Raw genomic sequence first — 21,349 nt, 5'->3', positions numbered from 1 at the left:
AGGGATCACATGGACAGCATCCCTGTTCCCTTGTCCAGCTGGCAGTTCAGAGGTTTAGCAGGTACAGTGACATTTGCCAGAAGAATTCCCTCAAGGAGGAGATTCACACAACACTCCAGCTCTCAGGCTGCTCAAGCAGCATCTGTGAAGTCTCTCCTGCAGTCCTGGGGGTCATGTGGACTGTTCTCTGTGACCATGAATCTTTATGAATGGTTCTTGTGAGAGAAAATATTCTCAGCTGTTGTTGAAGTTCCCAGAGAGTGCAGGAACACTGCCCAGATGTACAGGAGTGTAAGGAACTGTCTCCTAAACCGAGGGAAGTGACTGACACTGGCCAGACCAGACAGACTCTCATTAATGGGGTGCCTGAAACTGGGTCATGACTCAGAGTTTGAGGGTTTGGCCTGACACAAGTTACTAATTCTAACTTACTGGTGTAAAGACTGGAGGGCCTGAAAAGGAAATAAAGCCCCCATTTCACCTAAACATTTGTGGGATTATATCACAAACTACAGATGCTTTAAGATGTTTTACACAAGTGAGATTTGACCTGTTGATTTTAATGGGAACTGGGAATTAAGTCTCAGGTGCTCAGCACATTGGCACTTTGACCTATAGGCTGGACACAAAAATAATGCTAAAGCTGGAGCTGGGGTTAACTAAACTACACTGGTCTTAAGGAAGTCAAGTTTGGCCAGTTCCCAGCACAAAAGGCAGAATCTGTGCTTGTTACAGTCCCGTGGGCTCTCTGGACTGGGCACCTCAAATTTCTGTCACAGCAGAACTGGAGGAATGTCATGGCTCTTATCCTGATAAATACCTCTCTTGCTTTTGAAAGAAAAACAGGACTTGCTATATATTGAATTGTAACTGTATCCACTGGGATATGGTGAGATCAAGAACAAATAACTGTTCCATTTTACTCCATGTCAAGGCAGTCCCAAGTGGGGATTCATTTTCAGAACAGGTCAGTTCAAAGTGTCACCACAGTTGCCGGTCCAAGAAATTTTTAAATCCTCTTAATTTCGTTAGAGAATGAACCAGAATTTCAGCTCCTGTGAAAATCTGCCTGTGTGCAAGTGAAACATATGGCCAGGTAAACATATTTTGGGGGTTTGTCCTCCAGTGTCTTTTCCCCTTCATAGAATCATAGAATGGATTGGGTTGGAAAAGACCTCCCAGATCATCAAGTCCAAGACTTGGTCCAACTCCAGTCCCTTTACCAGATCATGGCACTCAGTGCCACGGCCAATCTCAGTTGAAAAACCTCCAGGGATGGGGAATCCACCCCCTCTCTGGGCAGCCCATTCCAATGCCTGAGCACTCTCTCTGCAAAGAATTTTTTTCTGATCTCCAACTTCAATTTCCCCTGGCAGAGCTTGAGCCCATCGTGCCCCCTTGTCCTATTGCTGAGTGCCTGGGAGAAGAGACCAAACCCCACCTGGCCAGAACTTCCCTTCAGGTAGTTCCAGACAGTGCTGAGGTCACCTCTGAGCCTCCTCTTCTCCAGGCTAAACACCCCCAACTCCCTGTGTTATTACAATGGTACCAGATGTTCCCTAAACTATCAGTAATCCAATATTCAACTCTTAAAAAAATGGTGAAACACCCACTAATTCTAATGGAAGTCAGATCTGGCCTTTGGTTTGTTTGTTTTGCCTAAACAGGGAACAAACAAAGTTTCTTCAAAATGTACCTTTAAGCACCACCTCAGTTCCAAAGTCCCAGTGCTGATGCTCCAGTGTTAGCAAATATCTTGGCTAAATGTCAAACAATTCCATCAGCTCTTTGAAGGCAAACATTAGTCAGAGACTGCATCTGAAATAATTTCCACTAACACCATTCAATTAACCTATTTGGCTAAAAGGTGATGCAAAAATCAATATTTTGTAACAGAGGCATGTGTTTCAGATGAAACTAATCAATAGGCATCAGAGCAATTTCAAATTACAGGCAAATACAAGGTTAAAATATCAAGCTGTTTAGGCACCAAATGTATTGACACTTAAAACAGCTCTACTATTTTAGGCAGGATATTCCCCCAATTAAAATTTCAACATGTCATTGCTTTTATTGAATTATTTTGTGACTTTTCTAAAATAAGAATAATGTCATTTTGGGAGAACTCCCAAAAGAGGTGTGAGTTCCCCTGCTGGTCCTTCACCTGCTGGTAGCTGGAACTGTGCCTGAGGTTTCCTCTGAGTGCAGCAGTTGGAATAGACCTGAATAACTGGAATTTTTCTGTTAGTTTTTCCTGAGCAGTTTCTTTCTCCCTATTCCTTCTAACCTTGTGTATGTGTAATGACATGTACAGCAGACCCAGCCCAGAGCCCAAATGATAAACTTTAGCATCAGAGGGTGTGTGATTTCACTGCAATAAGAAAAGTTTCTTATTCACAAGCCTTACAACAGGAAGGGCTGTCAGAATGAAGAGGAGCTGTATAAGACGAGCTGATTCTCAGCTGTTTCTGTGTCCTACAGACACACCTCCAATCAAATTTACTGCAGTAAGACAGACACTTCCCCTGGATTGTCTCATTCCATGCAATCCTTGGCACACTTTGGCCTGTGCTGCAGTGACACAGTGCTCTCTGGCAGCATTAATAGTTCACTGTCTGCACTTCAGGGGCAGAAGACAAACACTTTCCAAAGAGACAACCCCAATATGTTACACGCAGGTTTCTCTGCATGTGGATTATTTACATTGGTAGGACACTGTGAAGGCAACCTCTGCTCTCTGCCTCCCTTGCAGTCAGTGCAGGGGTGGGATAGCCATGGAGATCCTGGAACTCAGATGTGGCCCCCAGGGCCAAAACAGTGTGTGCCATCTTTGCTAGTGAAGACTTGCATGGAGGGCATCATCTACTCTTCTTTTTCCCAAATATTCTCAGAACTGATCCAGACCAAAAGCAAAATGTGAGATCTGATTTTGAATGCCCCCATCCCTCCAATCATTTTAAGGAATATCCATTAAAACAGCAATGTTTGATCCCCAAGGTGAGAAGAAAGGCTGAAGAGCAGCCCAGACACAACCTTCCCTTTTTACCTTTACTCTTTTGCAGGTTCTGTTTATTTATGGAGATGCAAAGCCAGGTCAGCGTGTAACCTTTTCTGTAACAGCCTAATCCTTTGACAGTTACAGCCTTTGGAAGGAACAGCTTATAATGGAAAGCACACGACTCTTCCTGCTACATTTGTACTCCATTTACCAAATACTCAGTAGGACGAACTACAGTTATTAATATTAAACTCTGCATTGCTGCAGTGTAAATATTGATTCACCAAAGAACACCACATCTGATTATTAACTCCCATGATTGCACTAGGCTGCCAGTGAGGAATATATTTAAAAAACATAGTAGTATGTAGGGAGGGAACACAAGCTGTGAATGATTTACAAGAACCTTTATCATTTTATCACCAAACAGACAAGAAAGGTAAATGCTCAGAAAAAAACAAGCCCTAAGACATTTTATTAGTTGTTTTTCTGCATTCCTCCAGAGTATACAACAAAGCAAGAAAAGGGATTATCATCTTTAAACATACTATTTCTCCATGTTGATGTTCTGTAGATATGAAGGAGAAAGAGAAAGACCAAGCCAATCGAGTCAGAAATATGACAGATTTCAGTGATGACCTTTGGATTTATATTTCAGGACTATTTTGTAGGGACACTGAGAGATATTCTATCCTTTTGGGCACTAAAACAGATCAGGTAATAGGAGGATTCATGGTACTGGCAATAGGCTGCAGAGCCTTACACTTTTAAACCCAAATCCATCCAGCTTACTCAGGGTCCTATGTGGCATTTCCTCTCAATCCTTGCTCAGTTCTCAAAGCAGGCAATTTCCTCTGTAAAGGTTTAGCCATTGTGGCACCTGGCACAGTGTCCCAATGGGGAAAATGAAGATACCAATAAGCTGTCTGTGGGTAAAATGCTCTCTCTGCTTCTGTACAACTTCAGTACATGTAAAAGACACAGTACAGAAAAAGTGAGCATGTCCTGTAACTGTGATTGAAGAAATCAAGGTAAATATGCTCACAGAATTACAATAGGCTGTGTCTCTAAATTCTTGTCAAGATTCATTGTAAATTCATTGCAAATCTTCTCCCTATTATTTACATTTCAACACATTAATACACAACTGTGCAAGAAATTGTTTCTTAAGGAGTGAGAGCAGACCATCCAAGAAAGTGGCTTAAATGCCATCAAGGCAGCCAGGAATAAACCAAATGCCAGTGCTCTGTTGGTTTATTCCAGAGCAATGCACCTGGACCCACCAGCTGTCATCCATACTCCATCTGGAGCAACAGCTGTTGGCCCAATAGTTGTCATATTGTCTGACACAAAAAATTGCTCGTTAAATTTATCATCAGGGATTCTCTTTGGGGTTTGAAATACTGGAAAATGTCACAGTTTGATCCTGTCCTTATGCTTTGAGCATTTTTTCTGTCATAGTGTGAAGGATTCCTGTGCAACTCAGTGCAACTCTAGTCAGAGTTCCAGGGCCTGCAGCATCTCAAAAGGGTCAAGTCCAAGGTGGTTCACTGTGAGCTAAGGATGCCTAAGGAAGGCGAGGTGAAAAGTGATGTTTAGTGGATCAAACTGTGTGGCAGAGATGATGGAAGGACAGAGGGAAATTCCAGATCATAGAAATTATGGAAGATGTTACAACAGTCAGGGCAGGGGAGTGCCCTGAGGGTCACAGCTGTGGGGAAAGAACAAATATGTTTATTAGAAATGTTATTAGAGCTTGCATGAAGCAGTGGAATTTAAATACTCAATGAATGAAGCAGCACTTTATTACAGGGTAGAACAACTGGGAGGACTGTGGTGAAGAATATATTTGACAGGAAATTAAGCAACATTGTGTGATAGGAAAGTGCTTAGAAATTGAGATAGACCTGAAACACTTCTGAGCATGGGCAAGCTTTGAAGCTGAGACTTGATGAAATCACCACACAAATATGTGTAACCAGAAAATGTGAAGACAGTCATATAATAGCCCTGAAGAACTGAGAGAACAGAAGTGTACCCATCCAAATAGATGGTTTATGAACTGTAGGAGATAAGCACCAGGAGTAAAGGTAATGAAAACAGTAGATCAAGTTGCATCCTGAAAAAATTGGCTTGAAAGTATATCCCAGTGGATAATAATAGAGCCAGTAAAGCACATAATGGATGGGAAATCTAGTTAGCAGAGATAGAACCTGACAAACAATTATCCATCTAATTTCTTCTTTGTAAGTACTTTTAGTGGCACAGGAGAATATGGCATGAATGAAAATACTCAGCATGTGATCTCAAACTGCTCACAACATAGAGTATATCAACAGACAGGAAAACTCCCTACAAGAAACTTCCCACTGAGAGCACTTTCATAAATGTGTGCTTTATGAAACTCTCCACAAGCAGGTCCCTGGGAACAGCCTGCTTTCCTCTCAGCGGTGTGCAGGCAGGGTCTGCTCATGCCTCAGAACAGATTTTCTCCCTTTTTTGGACTAAACTGTAGAAGAATAAATACCATATAGACAATTTTTAAAGATCCTTTTTGGGTCAACAATGGACTTATCATAATAAGTCACCCAAAATGTTATTCCTCCAAAAATGGGATTTGATTAGACATTGCTAAGCTCAAGGATTTTTAAAGGGGAAGGAGAAGGGTGTTTTATTGAACTTTCTGATGCTGATCTTTAAATTAATTGAATGTAGAAAAGACAGAGTGATGGAAAGACAAAAAAAGACACATTTTCTATGAGAAGAGGGTGAGGAAGTTTGGGTTGTTCAGCCTGGAGAAAAAAGCCTGAGGAGACTTTACTGTGGCCTTGCAGTACTCAAAGAAATGTAGGGACAGACTTTTCAGCAGAGCCTGTTGCAGATTGACAAAGGGGTTTAATGGTTGTATAACTAAAAGAGGGTATGTCAGAAATTTGAAACTGTGAGGGTAGGGAGGCCCTGGCACAGATTGCTCACGGATGCTGTGGCTGCCCCATCCCTGGAAGTGGTCAAGGCCAGGCTGGATGGGGCTTGGAGCAGCCTGAGATAGTGGAAGGTGTCCTTGGGCATGGCAGGGGCTGGGCTGAGGAGTCCTTCAAAGCGGCTCCCACTTCACCCCACCCCGTCTCACCCATCCCATCCACCCCATCTCATCCCCCCCACCCCCATCCCACCCCACCCCATCCCATCCCACCCCACCCCACCCCATCCCATCCCACCCCATCCCATCCCATCCCATCCCTGGCCGGCAGGTGGCGCGCCCGGCCCGTCCCCGCAGCCGCCGCCGAACGCGTCTTGTCCCAGAACTACCCGAATTTGGAGCCCTTTTCCCCGCCTCAGGCGAGGAGCCGAAAGCTCTCGTGTTCTGCCCCGCCTGTGAAACCTTTCACGCTGCACTCGCGGCACTGCGCCCTAAAGGCTGAAAGCGCCGCGGCAAAACGTTACAAACTCCTTTTAGCGCTGGCAACCACCAGCTGAGCCGAGTCCTCAGGCTTCCAACACCACCTGCATCCCCCTGCAAAATTAGGAACGTTAATTAACAGGAACGTAAATAATTTCATTCCGCACAGCACTCTGTAAATTGGAGAGCAAAAGAACCAGCGACCTCATGGAGTCCAGCCCGTGTCAGCCCAGTCGATCTTTAAAGAACCTGCCAAAAATCAAACAGATTCCTCTGGCAGAAGAAAGAAGTGATACTTGTGTCTTAAGTGAGGATTCCTGCTGGTTATTCAAATCAGTCTTGGGATAGAGCAAAAGGAGAGGGAAGAATAATTTTTATGTATTTAAGATCCATCAAATTTGTAGAATATTTTTTTCTTTTTGTAATTCAGAGGATTGCAGGAAATATTACATATTTCAAGGACATGATGAAGAAATGTGCTTGAATATCAAAATGCTTTTTTAAGTTACCTACACACATCCCACACAGAGCTACAGTTTTTTAGGATATTAGGCCTCAGTCTAACATCCTAGCCATGAAAACAAAAGAAAATTAGTATTACTGAAGTTTGGAAATCATGTTGTAATAAAGGCTCTTCAAACACAGATAGTACCTTTGAGTGTCTCACAAATACCACTAAAGCAAAAGTATAGGAAAATACTGAAAAAGTGAATTCTTTTTATAATCACAGATAATTGGAATGAGATTATGTGGCACATAGGGACAGAGCAAGAATAAATGCTTCCAAATTCTCTTTCACTTTCAAGCAGAAGGACGAGAAGGTAAAATGACAGTGAAGGAACACTGCTGAAAAAGAACAAAATACACTCAAATTCACAACGATGAGGATAATTGAAAATGGGCTCTGGAGTGTGCAATAGCCTGAGAGATGAAGAGAGAAAGGGAGCTTTGGCATTATTTACACTACATGCCCCAGACACTGAAGATTGTTGAGAACCAGGGAAATTTTTTCATTGACCTGTGGAGGTTTCTGCGCACACTGAGCACAAAGCTGGATTTCTGCTCTCAGAGAGAGTTCTGCAGAGAGCACATCCCTTCCTTGCAGCCTCACCTGGGTTACAGTGCCAGTCCTGTGCAGAAGGAATCACAGAGCCCCCAGCACTCTCTGGTGCCCTGGGGTATCCAGCCATGCTCTGTATCCAGCCCAGACTGGCAGGATCGGGGGCAGTTGCTCTCTGGTTGGTCTCCTTTGAGAAAGGAGACAGAAATATGCACAAGGGACATGTTCTGATTTTTATTTTTAGGCAGATCTTCACAACCTTGAACAACTATCAAGAAAAAGAATCCAGTGCTGTAAAAAACTCTGAACTAGAAATTCTGAGGCAATTAAAATTCAGACAGGGTCAGGAGACTGGAGACTGCTGACAGTCTGTGAAGTACAATGCATATACTTCAAAATAAAGAATTTTAGTTAAGTTTTCAACCCATAACCCCAAGTCTGTATACTCCTTTCTTAATGTGTCTTAGGCTGAGGTCCTGGACATAAGGATGGTCAATGGGGAAAATTCTACTGTGAAAACATTGTGAAATAACAGAACCCTGTGGATAATAACGAATTTGCCCTGTTTTGAACTGAAGTCTGTCCCTGTATCCTTCAGGTGGCATGACCTCTCTGCACCCTGTGGCATGTGTTACCACAGGATATGTGGAATAGCACAGGTTTGCTTTGCCACAACACTGGCAGCTGTTCCAAATAAATCAAGTCCTGTCTTGTTTGCACCGGTGAACATCCCATCCCTGAAAATTCAGACAATGTGGCTGCTTCCTAGCAGGGGAGAGGATGCTGAGTGCCTTGAAAGCAGGCACATTGACCAGGAGAAAAATTTAATTTGCTTCCCTTATTAAAATATGCCTTTGTATTTATAAGTCCAAACATGGAAGCTTGCATAGACAAAGCAATTTGGACACTGGGAGAGAGAAAACATTCCAAGCAGTTATGTTGTTATAAACCCTGAAATCAAAGTAATTACTCGCTGAGCTGGGAATCTAGCTCCTGGAGTACAGTCTATTTTTATTTATTCCCTAATGAGGATTAAAGTTAGCAGTCTCTGTAGGATGATTACATTTCATGATGAACTTGGAAGGAAGATGGTAACACTAATGATGAGGACCAACCTGCTTCCGATGTCTGCACCACTGATTTGCAAAGGAACTTGCCCAGGTATTTGTCTCTCATCTCACAGTTGTTTCTATTTAGCTCCTGGTATTTCAATTCTTGAGGCACTTTTGGAATGGAAACACACGTTTCTCTCTGGATGAAAGTGATACAGAAAGGGAGATACACCCTTTTCACACCCTCCCAGAGGAAATCCTCGCAGGAGTTACCCAGCACACCACACACACAGAGGAGCTTCCCCACCTTACAAAGACCTCTCAGACTATTCTGAGTAGGAAGGGACCCACAAGAATCATCCAGTCCAGCTCTTAAGTCAATGGCCCACACAGGGAATTGAACACATGACCTTGGCATTATTACAAACAAGTTTTAACCAACTCAGCAACATAGTACAAAAAAGGGGATGTAATCTGTTTCTGCCTGTTGTTCTTTAGTTGTCTTGGTAGCTTGTCTGTCAGAACTGGGTTTTACATCTCCTCACTGATTCTTCTCTCTTCATTACCTTTAGTGCTCTTTTTGTGCCTTGTTCTCTCAGCCTGCCTTCAGTATTTAACCTCTCCCCTCTTTCCAGCACCTCATCATTCCCCTTCACAGCTGTTTCTCCATCTCATTTACATTTCTTCCTTCTTTTCAACAAGTCTTTGCTGGTATCCCAGCCGCAGTTCCCCAGAGGTGCATCCTGGGAGCCAAACGATTTGGTTACATTGTGTTAGGAGACAGACAAGGCTTTCCAGCTCAGGATTCTCAGGAGGTGACGCCTGACTGCTGGCTTTGATCAGAACAGGCAGCACTGACATGTTAAAAAGGAAAAAGGTTGTTCAGAGATCCACTACATCAGGTGTGTCCATGTGACAAGGAAAGAGGTGAGATCTTCACGAGTAAGAAAACTAGGAAATGCTTGTTCTCTCCAGCTGGCAAAGGAGAGGATGAGCTTGAACTCTCCATCTCAGGAGTCAAGGGCAGAAGGTTGGTAAGGTAACGTTGTGGTGCACCTGCCTGACCACGTTCTTGGCTTGGTGGATGACTGCAGTGTGAGAAATGGGGGAAAAAACCATCATCCATAGCTGGGTACATGGATGGCTGGGGATGTGTTTGGAGGTGCACGGTTCACTGCTGGACTACATGTAAAGCAAGCAAGTAGGAACAGGGGAAGAGGAGCAGCAACAAGCAACATGATCCTGGTGTTGTTGACATCAGCAAGAGGAAGGTCCTACATCAGCCCTGGGCAGTGTTTGCCAGTTTGGAGTGTGGCTGCTGAGATCACCAGTGTGGGACACAGCTTTGCCACAGGGGCCCAAACTGCAGACAGAGCGGGGGGGGGGGGGGTTGGGTACTTCTGAAAGGAAGGAGCAAGGAGACTCCTGAGTACACATTCGGTTGCTCCGAGTCAGACAGCACCTAACGCCAGATAATGTTTCACATGAATCCCCAGCAGAACTGGGAAGAAATCAGCAGTAATGGTTTTGGCACAGGAATTCAATTAACTCTGAAAACCACAGTCATAGATTTTACTGAGGGCAAAATCATTGGGAGGGGTAGAGGACATTGTCATACTGTGGGGCAGGATGCTCAGAGGGAGGATATTCCATTGCAAAGTGAAGCGGTGAGGTAATGGGAGCATTATTTTATAAACTGCATACACAGCAATGACAACTTAAAGCTTCATGTGCTGGAATGTCTTGAAATAACAGAAAAAGTATTAATCTGACCAGATAACAGGCACAGAAGACTGTTAATGGCAGTGCCAGCAGTAAAACCAGGAGGAATTCTGTAGGCTTTCATTGACCTGGGTGCAGACCGACATTCCTTGTGTGTGTGTCAAACAGTTGCTTATTTTTTTCTCCACGAAAAGGTTAGTCTAGGAAAATATAACAATATCTCAGATGAATCTACCATATATTATTATTTACTAGCAATGATGGCTCATGAAAAATGGGCCCAGATTATGCTGTACATTCTCTGAAAAAACACACTGGAAGTTCCTGAGTCTACTTTTAAAGGAGTGCAGTACAAATCAAAATAGTAACAGTGACCTGAGCACTCTGTTATTGTGCAGGGAAAGCATCAGCCTTTGTACTTCCCAGGAGCAACACCCAGAAAATTGGTATGACCAGGGAAAACAGAGGAGTGGCCAGAACCATGTCCCATATGAAATGATGATGTTGGCGATCACACGGTTTGTTATTTTGCCCTTTAATACACTTTCCTGTGTGGTAAGTGAAGGCACATTCCTCAGCATAATATAGAGAAGTTCTGCTAAAAACACCAACTACCATTTAGCAGTTCCTGGCAACTAGTGCTGTTTGGGGTTGTGAAAGATCCCAGCAAGGGTCAGACCTGGCAGACCCAACCATTACCAAAGGATGAACACCTCAAGCAGGGCTGGTACGGGCATTGATTATAATTGTAATAGTGTTGCCACTGATCTCTGCAGGAGCCTGTTGGATCTAACGCCATCCTACAATCTCCCTCTGTTATCTGCCTCCAACACTGGCCCAACTGTTAACAAAACTTGACATTCCTTATGTCTGTTATTCACCTTACTCTGTGGCACTGAGCTGCTAGTTGGTCTTTGCTCAGCTTTTCTCATTGCAGTTATCTTGTCTTACAAGACTTTCATGGCATTTGCTCCCCTCTCTCTACAGTCTCAGCCAAGCCCTCCTACCATCCTGAGCTGTGCCCAGCTATTCTCAGTAGGCAGCAGCACCTCACTTTTTATCACAGTACTGTGTCTCACTACTTTTTACTACTATGACTGTTTATTTTCTTTAGTTTTGGGGGCTTTTTTCCAGTGTACATTATTTCTCTTGGACTTTTCAAGGGTTTGGTTTTGTGAAATGCTGAGAACTTTCCATTCCCATTGGATTCTGAGGACCATAAAGAAGTCTGCACTATGTTGGGCAGACCCACTATTTTCCCATGGTTAAACTCAATGAGCTTAAGTTGTCTTAAACTCATTCCACACTGTTAGGATGTGCTCTCCTTTAGACATTACAGGTGTACACTTTAACAGCAAATATTTTGATGTAACTATTTCAAAATTCCCTTCCCTTCCCTTCCCTTCCCTTCCCTTCCCTTCCCTTCCCTTCCCTTCCCTTCCCTTCCCTTCCCTTCCCTTCCCTTCCCTTCCCTTCCCTTCCCTTCCCTTCCCTTTTTTTTCCCTTTTTTCCTTCCCACCCCCCCACCTTTCCCCCCCCTTTTTCCCTTTTTCCCCCCATTTTGCTCTTTCTATTCTACTTAGTTTTTGTTTGAGTTCTTAGACCTGTGAGTTTCTGCACTTTGCCAAAATATATTTTATCTTTGTGCTTCCTGTAATACCATCTTTGGTCCACCTTTCCCAAGTGATGTGTTTTCACATTTCTCCTCAGCCACACAGGTCCTTTTGCATCCTATTCAGCAGTGCTTCCATTCACGTGGAGGAAGAGCTGTAACTCAACTCTGCTTTTACAAAGTATTCAAAAGTTTAAGAAGCAACAAGCACATCAGGCTAATATTTCCTACATCATCAGCCTAAGAATAAAATAAAATGTGAGGACATTTGGAAAAGTTTCATATTTCTGCTTTTTAAATTTTGAAAACTAAATCATGTTTCCATCATTAAAGAATAGTTTTGATGTTTTCCCTGATAACAACTGACTCAAAAATACCTTCACTGTTGGATTTCCTTTTCCATAAGGAAGTTGTAATTCTTAATAAATAAACACAGGCACAAGAGGAACCAGTGCCACTCACTGTTTAGGGAAATAATTTGGCACTTCATGAGTTCTTTGTGGCAGCTGAAGAGGATGGTCATTAACAATCCACGTTGGGAAGGCTCCGGGCACTTCCCTCTAGCCAGCACCATAGTTGTGGGGGTTTTTAATACAATCTTGCAGATTTGCTAAATCATATGTGTTCATGTTACTCCAGCTGTTGAGATGCACAAATTAAATCCATATGTAAAAAAACTAAAATATTATCTATGAGGTGCTGTTTTGGTACTGTCTGTCTTGCAGAATACCCTTGTGAGCAACAGTTGAAGGATAAAGGGAACTCTGCAAGAGGAATTATATCAAAAAAATGAAATTAGTTACGGATTCTTCCTTTCATCACCATGAATCCAATCAGGAATTACGGACACTGGAAAAATAATATGCTTAGTGGAGAGTGTTCTGTGCTTTTCATTATTCTTATACTCCCTGGTTTGGAAAAATAATCATTGAAATAAAGTCTAGACCTAGAAATACAGACTTCCATTGATTTATAGAAAAGAGAAAAAGCAAAAGGCAGAAAACAGACAAATAAAGGCTGAAATGTTGTGTTAAATCCAACATATAGCACCATATTTTCTCAATCTTCTTGTTTTGCTTAAACTGATTCTAAAATCATTTTTATTTACTGTCTAAACTTGTTTATAGCAGCAAAACAAATCCAAGAATGGTGGTCATTATTTTTTGGACTGGTTGTTATATCAAGGATCTGGAGATACTCTGTGAATAACAATACTGCACAACCTCTGGGCATTGTGTGTCCCAACCTTGTAGTTAATTACAGACATGTTCAGATAAATGTGCTCAAATTTTTCTTGCCTCATGTTTTTATAGATCTAATGCATCTGAGTAAATCCAACTAAACATTCCACTGACTGAACTTCCAGGTATCATTGAGATAAAAATAATCATAGAATCAGAATCGATTGGGTTGGAAAAGACCTCCAAGATTATCAAGTCCAACCCTTGGTCCAACTCCAGTCCCTTTACCAGATCATGGCACTCAGTGCCACGGCCAATCTCAGGTGAAAAACCTCCAGGGATGGGGAATCCACCCCCTCTCTGGGCAGCCCATTCCAATGCCTGAGTGCTCTCTCTGCAAAGAATTTTTTTCTGATCTCCAACTTCAATTTCCCCTGGCAGAGCTTGAGCCCATCGTGCCCCCTTGTCCTGTTGCTGAGTGCCTGGGAGAAGAGACTAACCCCCACCTGGCCAGAACTTCCCTTCAGGAAAAGTGTAAATCAAATTAGTGACATGCCATGAGAAGACCACATTAAAAACCAAAACCAAAACCAAAACCAAAAAACCCTGTACATTTGAGTGTTTTACCTTTTTTTTTCTTACTGCTAATCTGTCAGCTAATAGTGAAGAAGACATTTAGTGAGTGGACACAGCAGAAGCAGCACTGTAAACAAGGGGAGCATCGTTCCCTCCTGGGTAAGTGTGAGCTCAGTGCCCATGGATGGACCCATATAGGAACCCAGACAAGGAGACTCAAACACAGACTCTTCCTCCCCTGCCAAAGGGGACTGGAAGTGAACTGAAGTGCAAAAAGAGACAGAAACCACTGATTTGGGTGGAATGTGAGGCATGCTTTCTCCTTTGTTTTCTAGTATGTTTGACTATTAAGAGAAAACATTGTCTCTAGCTTTGAATCTTTTAACTGTAACAGCAGCCAAAGCTAAAAGGTGCTGAGCACTTTCTGAGAAGGTGCAGAGCTCTGTGAATTCCCAGTAAGGCAGGGAACGCTAAAGGAACAGCCTTTGGACACTGAAACACGTTTGCAGCTTTCAAAATGTAACATTTGTGTGTAATAAAACTGCCCTGCTGGTACTAAATCTAATCAGGACCACGTGCCCCATCTCCCATGTAAGCATGTTTTGGAGAATACTTTCTACAATAGGTCATCTGTGGATTCAACCACAAATGAAATGTCTTGCTTATGTTGCACTCCCTTTCCTGCCTGTCTGCCCAGAGCAAAATGAACTGTTTCTTCAGTTATCGAGTAGCCTGTCTCTCTCTCTCTCTTCCTCAGTCCCGACATATTCAGCATCCCTCCAGGGCTATTGTATTTCTGAATTCCCTCTATGCACAGAGATGCACACACATGCAAATGTGAGGATTCATGACAGTGTCTTGTTGCCATGCAAACTGGAAACAAATACAGAATGCTTCTGAATGAAGAGCCTCCATGGAGCACTCTGTCACTGAAAAGCTGTGGGTTCTAATTATAGGTACCTGAACTCAACAGAGTCCTAGGAATTGCTAAGAATTTGGAGTAATAAAACCAGTATCCAGCCAGACCTCAAATCTTGTAAAAAAAATATAAAATCCAAAATTAATAAAACATAAAAATTAACCCCCCCTAGCTGTTTTCTTGCTTATACACTCCCACTGTCCATGAAGCCACTTGGCCATTCACCAACATTTCTGAGGAAGCTTTCTATCCTCAGTCAGAGCTTAATAGCATTCCTTAGAAAAATTTTTGGGAAAAAAAGAATTTTTATCCTTCATCTTGTTAAAAACTTTCAGGTTCTCCTTTTATTTATTATCTCACTTTTTATTTATCAGATTCCTGGGAAAAAACAACTTTTCTGACTTTTTCCCAGTGGCCTCTCCTGCACTAAAATTCTGTGCTCCTTACACTGTACAGAGAAATGTTCCTTAATTCTTGTTCTTTGAGAGACTGGATGGCTCTTTGTGGATTTGTGGTGCTGTTACCACTGCCCTGCCAGCCCAGCTCTCAATGCCTCTTATTGCTGAAACAACTCAGCTTTTGATACAAAATGCTCTTTAATTTTCCTAATTGAAATTTGAACAGTCTTCTGGTCTGCTTGTCCAGTGTACTTTGAGAAAAGTCACGCACCAGTTTGGTTTTAATTTCTAGATGCTCACTTGTCTTTCAAGGTTACTCTGCTGTTGTTCACACAGTGCAGCTCCTGAATGGTAGGGATGGACCCTCCAACTTGACACAGGAATTCATTAAAATTCTTGGTATTTTTGAAGCAAACTTATGCACATTTCCAACCTTTTCCCACTTCTCTCACACAAAGCTGTAAAAGCCAACAAACTTCTGCCATGGGATGGACTATTATGTGATTGACCAAAAGTGCATTTTTAAGTCAATCCTATAGCATATGTGAAGTAATGAAAACCAAATGGAATATATTTGTAATTTCCTCAATACTTTGCTGTCCTTAAAAGCTTTCTGAGAAACTACACCTCTTTCATTAGCACTAATCAGTTAATCATAACCCAGTTTTGAGTTATTGTCCCATTTTAAAGTGGAGGAAATAACAGCAAAGAGATCAAATGGCTTTTTTTCAGTCACAACAGAAGCAGGAACGTTGTTATTCCAGCATCACGCAGAGGCTGCACCTGAGATTTGTGCTTTAGGGCTGCACAAACAGACAGTTTCCAACCCCACAGAACTGAAATGCTAAATGAAGGCAAAGAAGAGATTATAGTGGGAATGGGGGGACAGAGGGGCAAAGTGACTTCTCCACAGTCACACAGACAGAAACCCAGCCCTCTGATTCCACACCAAGATATCCACAGGATAAATGTCAAACCTGCTTGCCAGATAAAGCCCAGACATGTCATTTCATGCCACAGGAACCAAACTACCCTTTTCTTTTCCCCATCAACCTTTTCTCATTCTTCTCCCTTTTTATGTGGTCTTAATCTCATGTGGTATTACAAAGGTTTTTTGGTACCTACATATAGTCTTGGACAGGAAACAAAGCTTTGGCTTTCTCAGAGGAGGGATCCACATTCTCCTGTGAAACAGATCCATCATCAGCCAGAACATGACCCTCCTTTAGCTCTCAGAGCTGCAAATACTTTATAACATATGTTCCCTCAATGATTTGGCAGAACTATTCCAGTAATGACTGCAGGGAAGCAATAAATTGGGAAACACCTATTAGAAAACTTATTATGTGAAAATCCCCAAGAAGATATATTAAATGTTTGCATTTTTTCTATTCCTTTTATTTTAGTTATCAACATGTACAGTCTGCATAAGTTCCCCTCAAAGAAAACCAACAAGTCAACGAGGCTTTATAAAAGACATAAGTTAATGGTAAGATGAAGTCCAACAGGAAATTATCAGAATTATTAATACATTTTGGAGATTTTTTTACAGTTTAATTATCTTCAAGATTTGTGTGAAAGATTTAATTGCCTATATAACAAGTTTTGGGTCAGTTCTTTGGTATACTTGATTATCAAGAGTCAAAGTCCTGGTGAAAATTATATTGCACAAAGCATGAACTGTTGGGGAGTAACCTCTGGTTCAATGACCCCTGGAGTAGCTGAGCCATGATCAGGGGGGAGCAAGAACTCTCTGCCATTTTCCTCCTCATTTCCCAGTTGGACAAGAAATGTAAAGAAGCATTTCAAGACTCAGTGGGGACAATCCTTGGCTCTACTCATGACTAGAGCATTAGTGAGACTGTGTGAGCCCAAGTGAAATGTTAAATAAATGTATTTTTTTCAAAATTGCAATCTTTGAAAGAGAGAAAAGGACTGTTGTCTGTTTTACAGGTTACCTGTGGTGCTCCTCAGAATGGCTCAGAAAGGAGTCTTCTGTTAGCTGTAAAGACTGTATCTTATTAGGTTTGACCTAGGGTTTGTACTGACTATTGAATAGCTTAATATTTGAATGTCTCTTTATAAAGATGAAAAAGAAAAGGGTTTTTTTATTTCTCTCCTCCTTCACCTAGAAAAAAATGTTACTTTTTCCATAAAAGAAGGGGTTTTTATACAAGGGCTAAATCTTGTTAAATTGAGTCTAAAGCAATTAACCTATTTCTTACTGTCAGATTTAATTGTACTTTGACCTAGCTGTGACTAAAACCTGTGCTATACCTGTCCAAATCACCTTTAGTTTTGAGCCTGAAAAAACATCACAGCTGGAACAGGCTGTGCACACAGGAATGAAACGAACTCCAACCAGGGGCTGCCAGGCTTTTGGATCAGCAGTTTGAAGGCAAAGCATTTCCAAGAGAAAAAGAGATGTTATGCTGCTTTCAGTATGCATAGAATGGGTCTGTTCCAAGTTCTCCCTGGGCAACTGTCAATGAAATTACTCCAGATCTACATAAGTATTAATTACAAGTGAAAAAACCCCACTACTTTTACAGAATAATCCAAAATCTAAAGAAAAAGCACACAGAGAACCTGGACTTACTAGCTTTGAATCCACTGGTTTCTGAGGGTTTCAGGCAATTGCTCTAAAATACTGGTCTTGCTCTTTCCATCATTTGTTTATGACTCTCTGCTATGAAAACATGGAGACATATTTGGAATGTAACCAGATGCTCCCGTGAACACAACTAGTGTGACCAGGAATCCCAGGTTATACAGTTCACCCTTTTTTCACTCTAGGTTAGATCACACAATCAGAAATTCAGTGTGTAATTTGTGTTGTGTTTTGGCTCTGAAAAAAGGTATTTTGAAAAATCCTTCAATGACATCATTTGTTCAGTGTTTAAGCTGAATAATTAGGGGGCACCCCCATACATATGTGTGTATAGGGCACAGTGTTGCACCTTTAAACAATGCAAATATCTTCTTTATACTGCCAACTGTTTGGAGACCACCCAGATGTGTCCCCTTTCTCTTTTAGAGTCCTGCCCTAAATTACAGACAACCACAAGTGGGAGGCAGTCTGAGTATTTGCAGAAAAAAGTTAAAAATACTTTGTAGCAGCTTGTTAGAGCAGGAAATCACTTGACTGGACCAAGGTCTGTGGCATTTGTCATTCTCATAGAGCTTGTTTTGACTCCACTGAAGATTGCATGGGCTGATTGAACACTTCAGTTTCTCCCACTTTTGCCTGAAAAATGACCAGCAACCAGGATTATCACTTTTTGACAGATGGAAATCACCTGCTGTGTGTTCTGTAAGAACTTTGGACTTCCTTTCTGTTTTGGTGGATGTTCAGTGATGCAGTTCTGCCTCTGCTCCTTCATGTTACAACAGGCAGGAGCAGGACAGAAGGGTGACATTCTGAGGTTTGCCTTGGCTCTTGCACTGCTGACCTGCAGCCTGACTGCACAGAGACCTGCACAGAGAGAGCCCATGACCCCATAAATCCTGCAAGCTGCAAAAGGCCATGGCCATGTCAACTGATTCATTTCTCTGTTACTGGAAAACTGACTTTACTACAGTAACAAGCTGTACTTTAAAGGTCACAGTGAACAGGGTTCTGATAAATCAGGCATGACAGCCACATAGTGGGGCCATAACAAAACAAGAAGCTTTAAAATAAGCAAACAAAAAAGTAGGTAGAAAAGCCAAAACTCCATTTTTGCCTGATTAGAACAGAAAGCCCATAAGTAGGAAAGCAGAACATTTTCTACAGTCTGGGGCATTTTTCAGGTGCCCATCATAGTATTAATTCCAGGAGGGAGGGAATCTCATACAGTTCTTTATCCCATACACTTACTACTAGAGACATGTAGACAAGCTGCTCATTTCTGCAGACAAAAAAAATTAAATTCCTAAACAGAAATTATTCTTTACACTTCCTGCCCATAATGGTACCTGCAGTTGTCACCTATCGTAAGACTGAAAATTGAATGATGAGATCAAATATATTCAAGTGAAATTTTAAGTACCAGATCATCTGGAATAACAATTACTCTCAAGATACACTAAGTTGAGTGCAGTGTTGTTGATTATTGCTCTCTGTGTACCAGCAGCATGCACAGACCCACAGTCTGTATAATCCAGCTCTCTGCATACTCAGGGTGCTTGTTTGTCTCAGCAGCCAGAAAGGCACAGACTGCATCCACAAGGGCTGGACCAAACTTTTCAGTTTCTCAGCTAAGTTCAAACATAAGAATTTAATTTTAAAAATATAACACATATATTGAAAATCCTGCCTTTGTGGAGCATTAGCACCCTTAATTAAAATTAATTTAGCAGGAAGATAGAGGTATTCAGCACTAACCTGGTTTTTTGTCTGTAGAGAAAAATGCATCAAAATACAAACAACTAGATTTTTAAATTAAAATAATACTAAGATGTCAAAATACTCTATATGCAATTGTGAGTAAAATCAGATTTTATTACATGAACAGAACATAAAACCCAGGATGGCTGCTGCGGGTTTTTCCATAAAGAACTTCTTAGAGAAAAGGTATCTGACCAAGTTGACAGGCCAGAAAAATGTCAGCTCATCCACTGTGGAGAAGCTTGTCACAAACTGTAAATAATTCTGCTTTGATATCACAAATAAAGGCATTCATACAGACTGGAATGTTTGTTAATTGTATGTGACTGTTTCATTGATGTGATATGAAAACTCCCAAGGCAACTTCTAAATTTTATCTAAGACTTCCTTTTCCTCATTTAAAGCTGAATGATTTCCTTCTCTGGTTTATCAATGGGCCAGAAAGGCTGATAAGATTGCTTCCTTCCTCTGTTAGATGTGTTTGGACTTCTGCCATCCTGTCTTGAAAAGTAATACATTTGATTTCCTGTCCTGGGTAGAGCAACAAGTGGGAGGCCACTGCCTTCATTCATAAAATGTAACTGGAAGATTAATGTAGGCAATGGAAAATGAAGCCAAGAGATGGGTTTGCATTTGAGCTGCTCGAATTCTCAGCTGTTGTACCCCACTAATTTGCTGCTCTCAGGGCACTCCAAGAGCACCACAAAGCAGGAGGGAGGTGCTGAGGCTCTGAAACTCCCCTCCCACCTCTCCCTTGTGATTCCAGTCTTCCCCCCTTCCCAGGTGCATACTTCTGATACAGAGCTCTACTCTTATCAATCCTTTGCACACCAGAACGAAGTAGGTGTGAGGGAGATGAAAGCACGACCTCATTTAATCCTTCACTGTACCTCTCCTATGAAGGAGAATTTCTAGGGCTGCAGCCAAAAGTGATTCTGCACTTTTGTGGCATAATAGGAAAGCTCTCTCCCTTCCTACTTCATTCCCACAGCAGGAAGAATAATTTTGGACTTAACAGAATCTTCAGTATTTATCACACATCCCCTGTTGGACTTCAGCCCAACACGAGGGAGGGCAGCAGCTCCAGGGAGCTCCATACAGCTCCTGTGTGTAAGTGCTAAGGGGCGTGAATCATTCGAGTCATCTATTTCCTGAGCACAAGCACAAAGGCAACAGCCGTTTTTACAAGATAAACAATATCACATCCTCCTGGACCTAAAAGAAAGAATCAGCCCTGAACTGCTATAGGTTGCTTTAAATAGGAAATACCCCCATTGATTAATAAAGTTCCCATAGCTTTTTTTGTGTCAGTTTGAGACATTTAATTTGTGAGGCAGCCACCTAGTAGAATTGGCCTCAGTCTGGAGTATATTCTCATTTCTTAGCCAGAAGCACCTCCTGCAGCACTCAGTGCAATGTGAATTTCATATTCTCACTCCAGAAAGGGATGTGTTTCATTGAGGAGCACTCTCTCCTCACACAGGGAGGACACAGTTCGTTACTGCCCCAGCCCCCCAGCCTGCAATGCAGGGCTGAACACCCAGGCTTTCCCACTGCCTTTCTTTGGCTGGCTCAGCTGCTGTTGCAGCAGCAGCAGTGAAGCCACCAGCAGTGCTGGCTGCCCACTCTGAGCCATGTGCCCAGCTTAGCAGCTGCTTCATGCAGTTTTGCTACTTGCCTTCCTCAGGATCAAAGAACACCAAGGTCCCTGTCCAGCCCCTCCTACACTCCTGTTAAAACATCCCCCCTTCTCCTCTAAGTTCTCTTATATTGTTGTGGTTACAATTCCAGTCCTCTGTTCCTCTTTTCCTCTTCCTAAATACTTCCCTTTCCTTCATGTCCACCTCCACCTATCCTCTGAATTCCTTCTTAGCTACACCTGGATCAAAGCACAGTGTGGAGAGCATTTGAGTCGCTCTCCTTATGAGGCTGCACTACAACTACCAGGATACCCTTTGTGGTCACTCACCAGCCCTGCTCCAACAAATGCTGAGAGATTGCAGAGGTCTGGGCAATTCCATGGTTGTCTCAGAAAATTTATGGTGTGTTTGCTGTCCGTAAA

Source organism: Pithys albifrons, chromosome 14, assembly GCF_047495875.1.
Source record: "Pithys albifrons albifrons isolate INPA30051 chromosome 14, PitAlb_v1, whole genome shotgun sequence".
Classification (NCBI taxonomy): Eukaryota; Metazoa; Chordata; class Aves; order Passeriformes; family Thamnophilidae; genus Pithys; species Pithys albifrons.
This window is presented reverse-complemented; position numbering follows the sequence as displayed.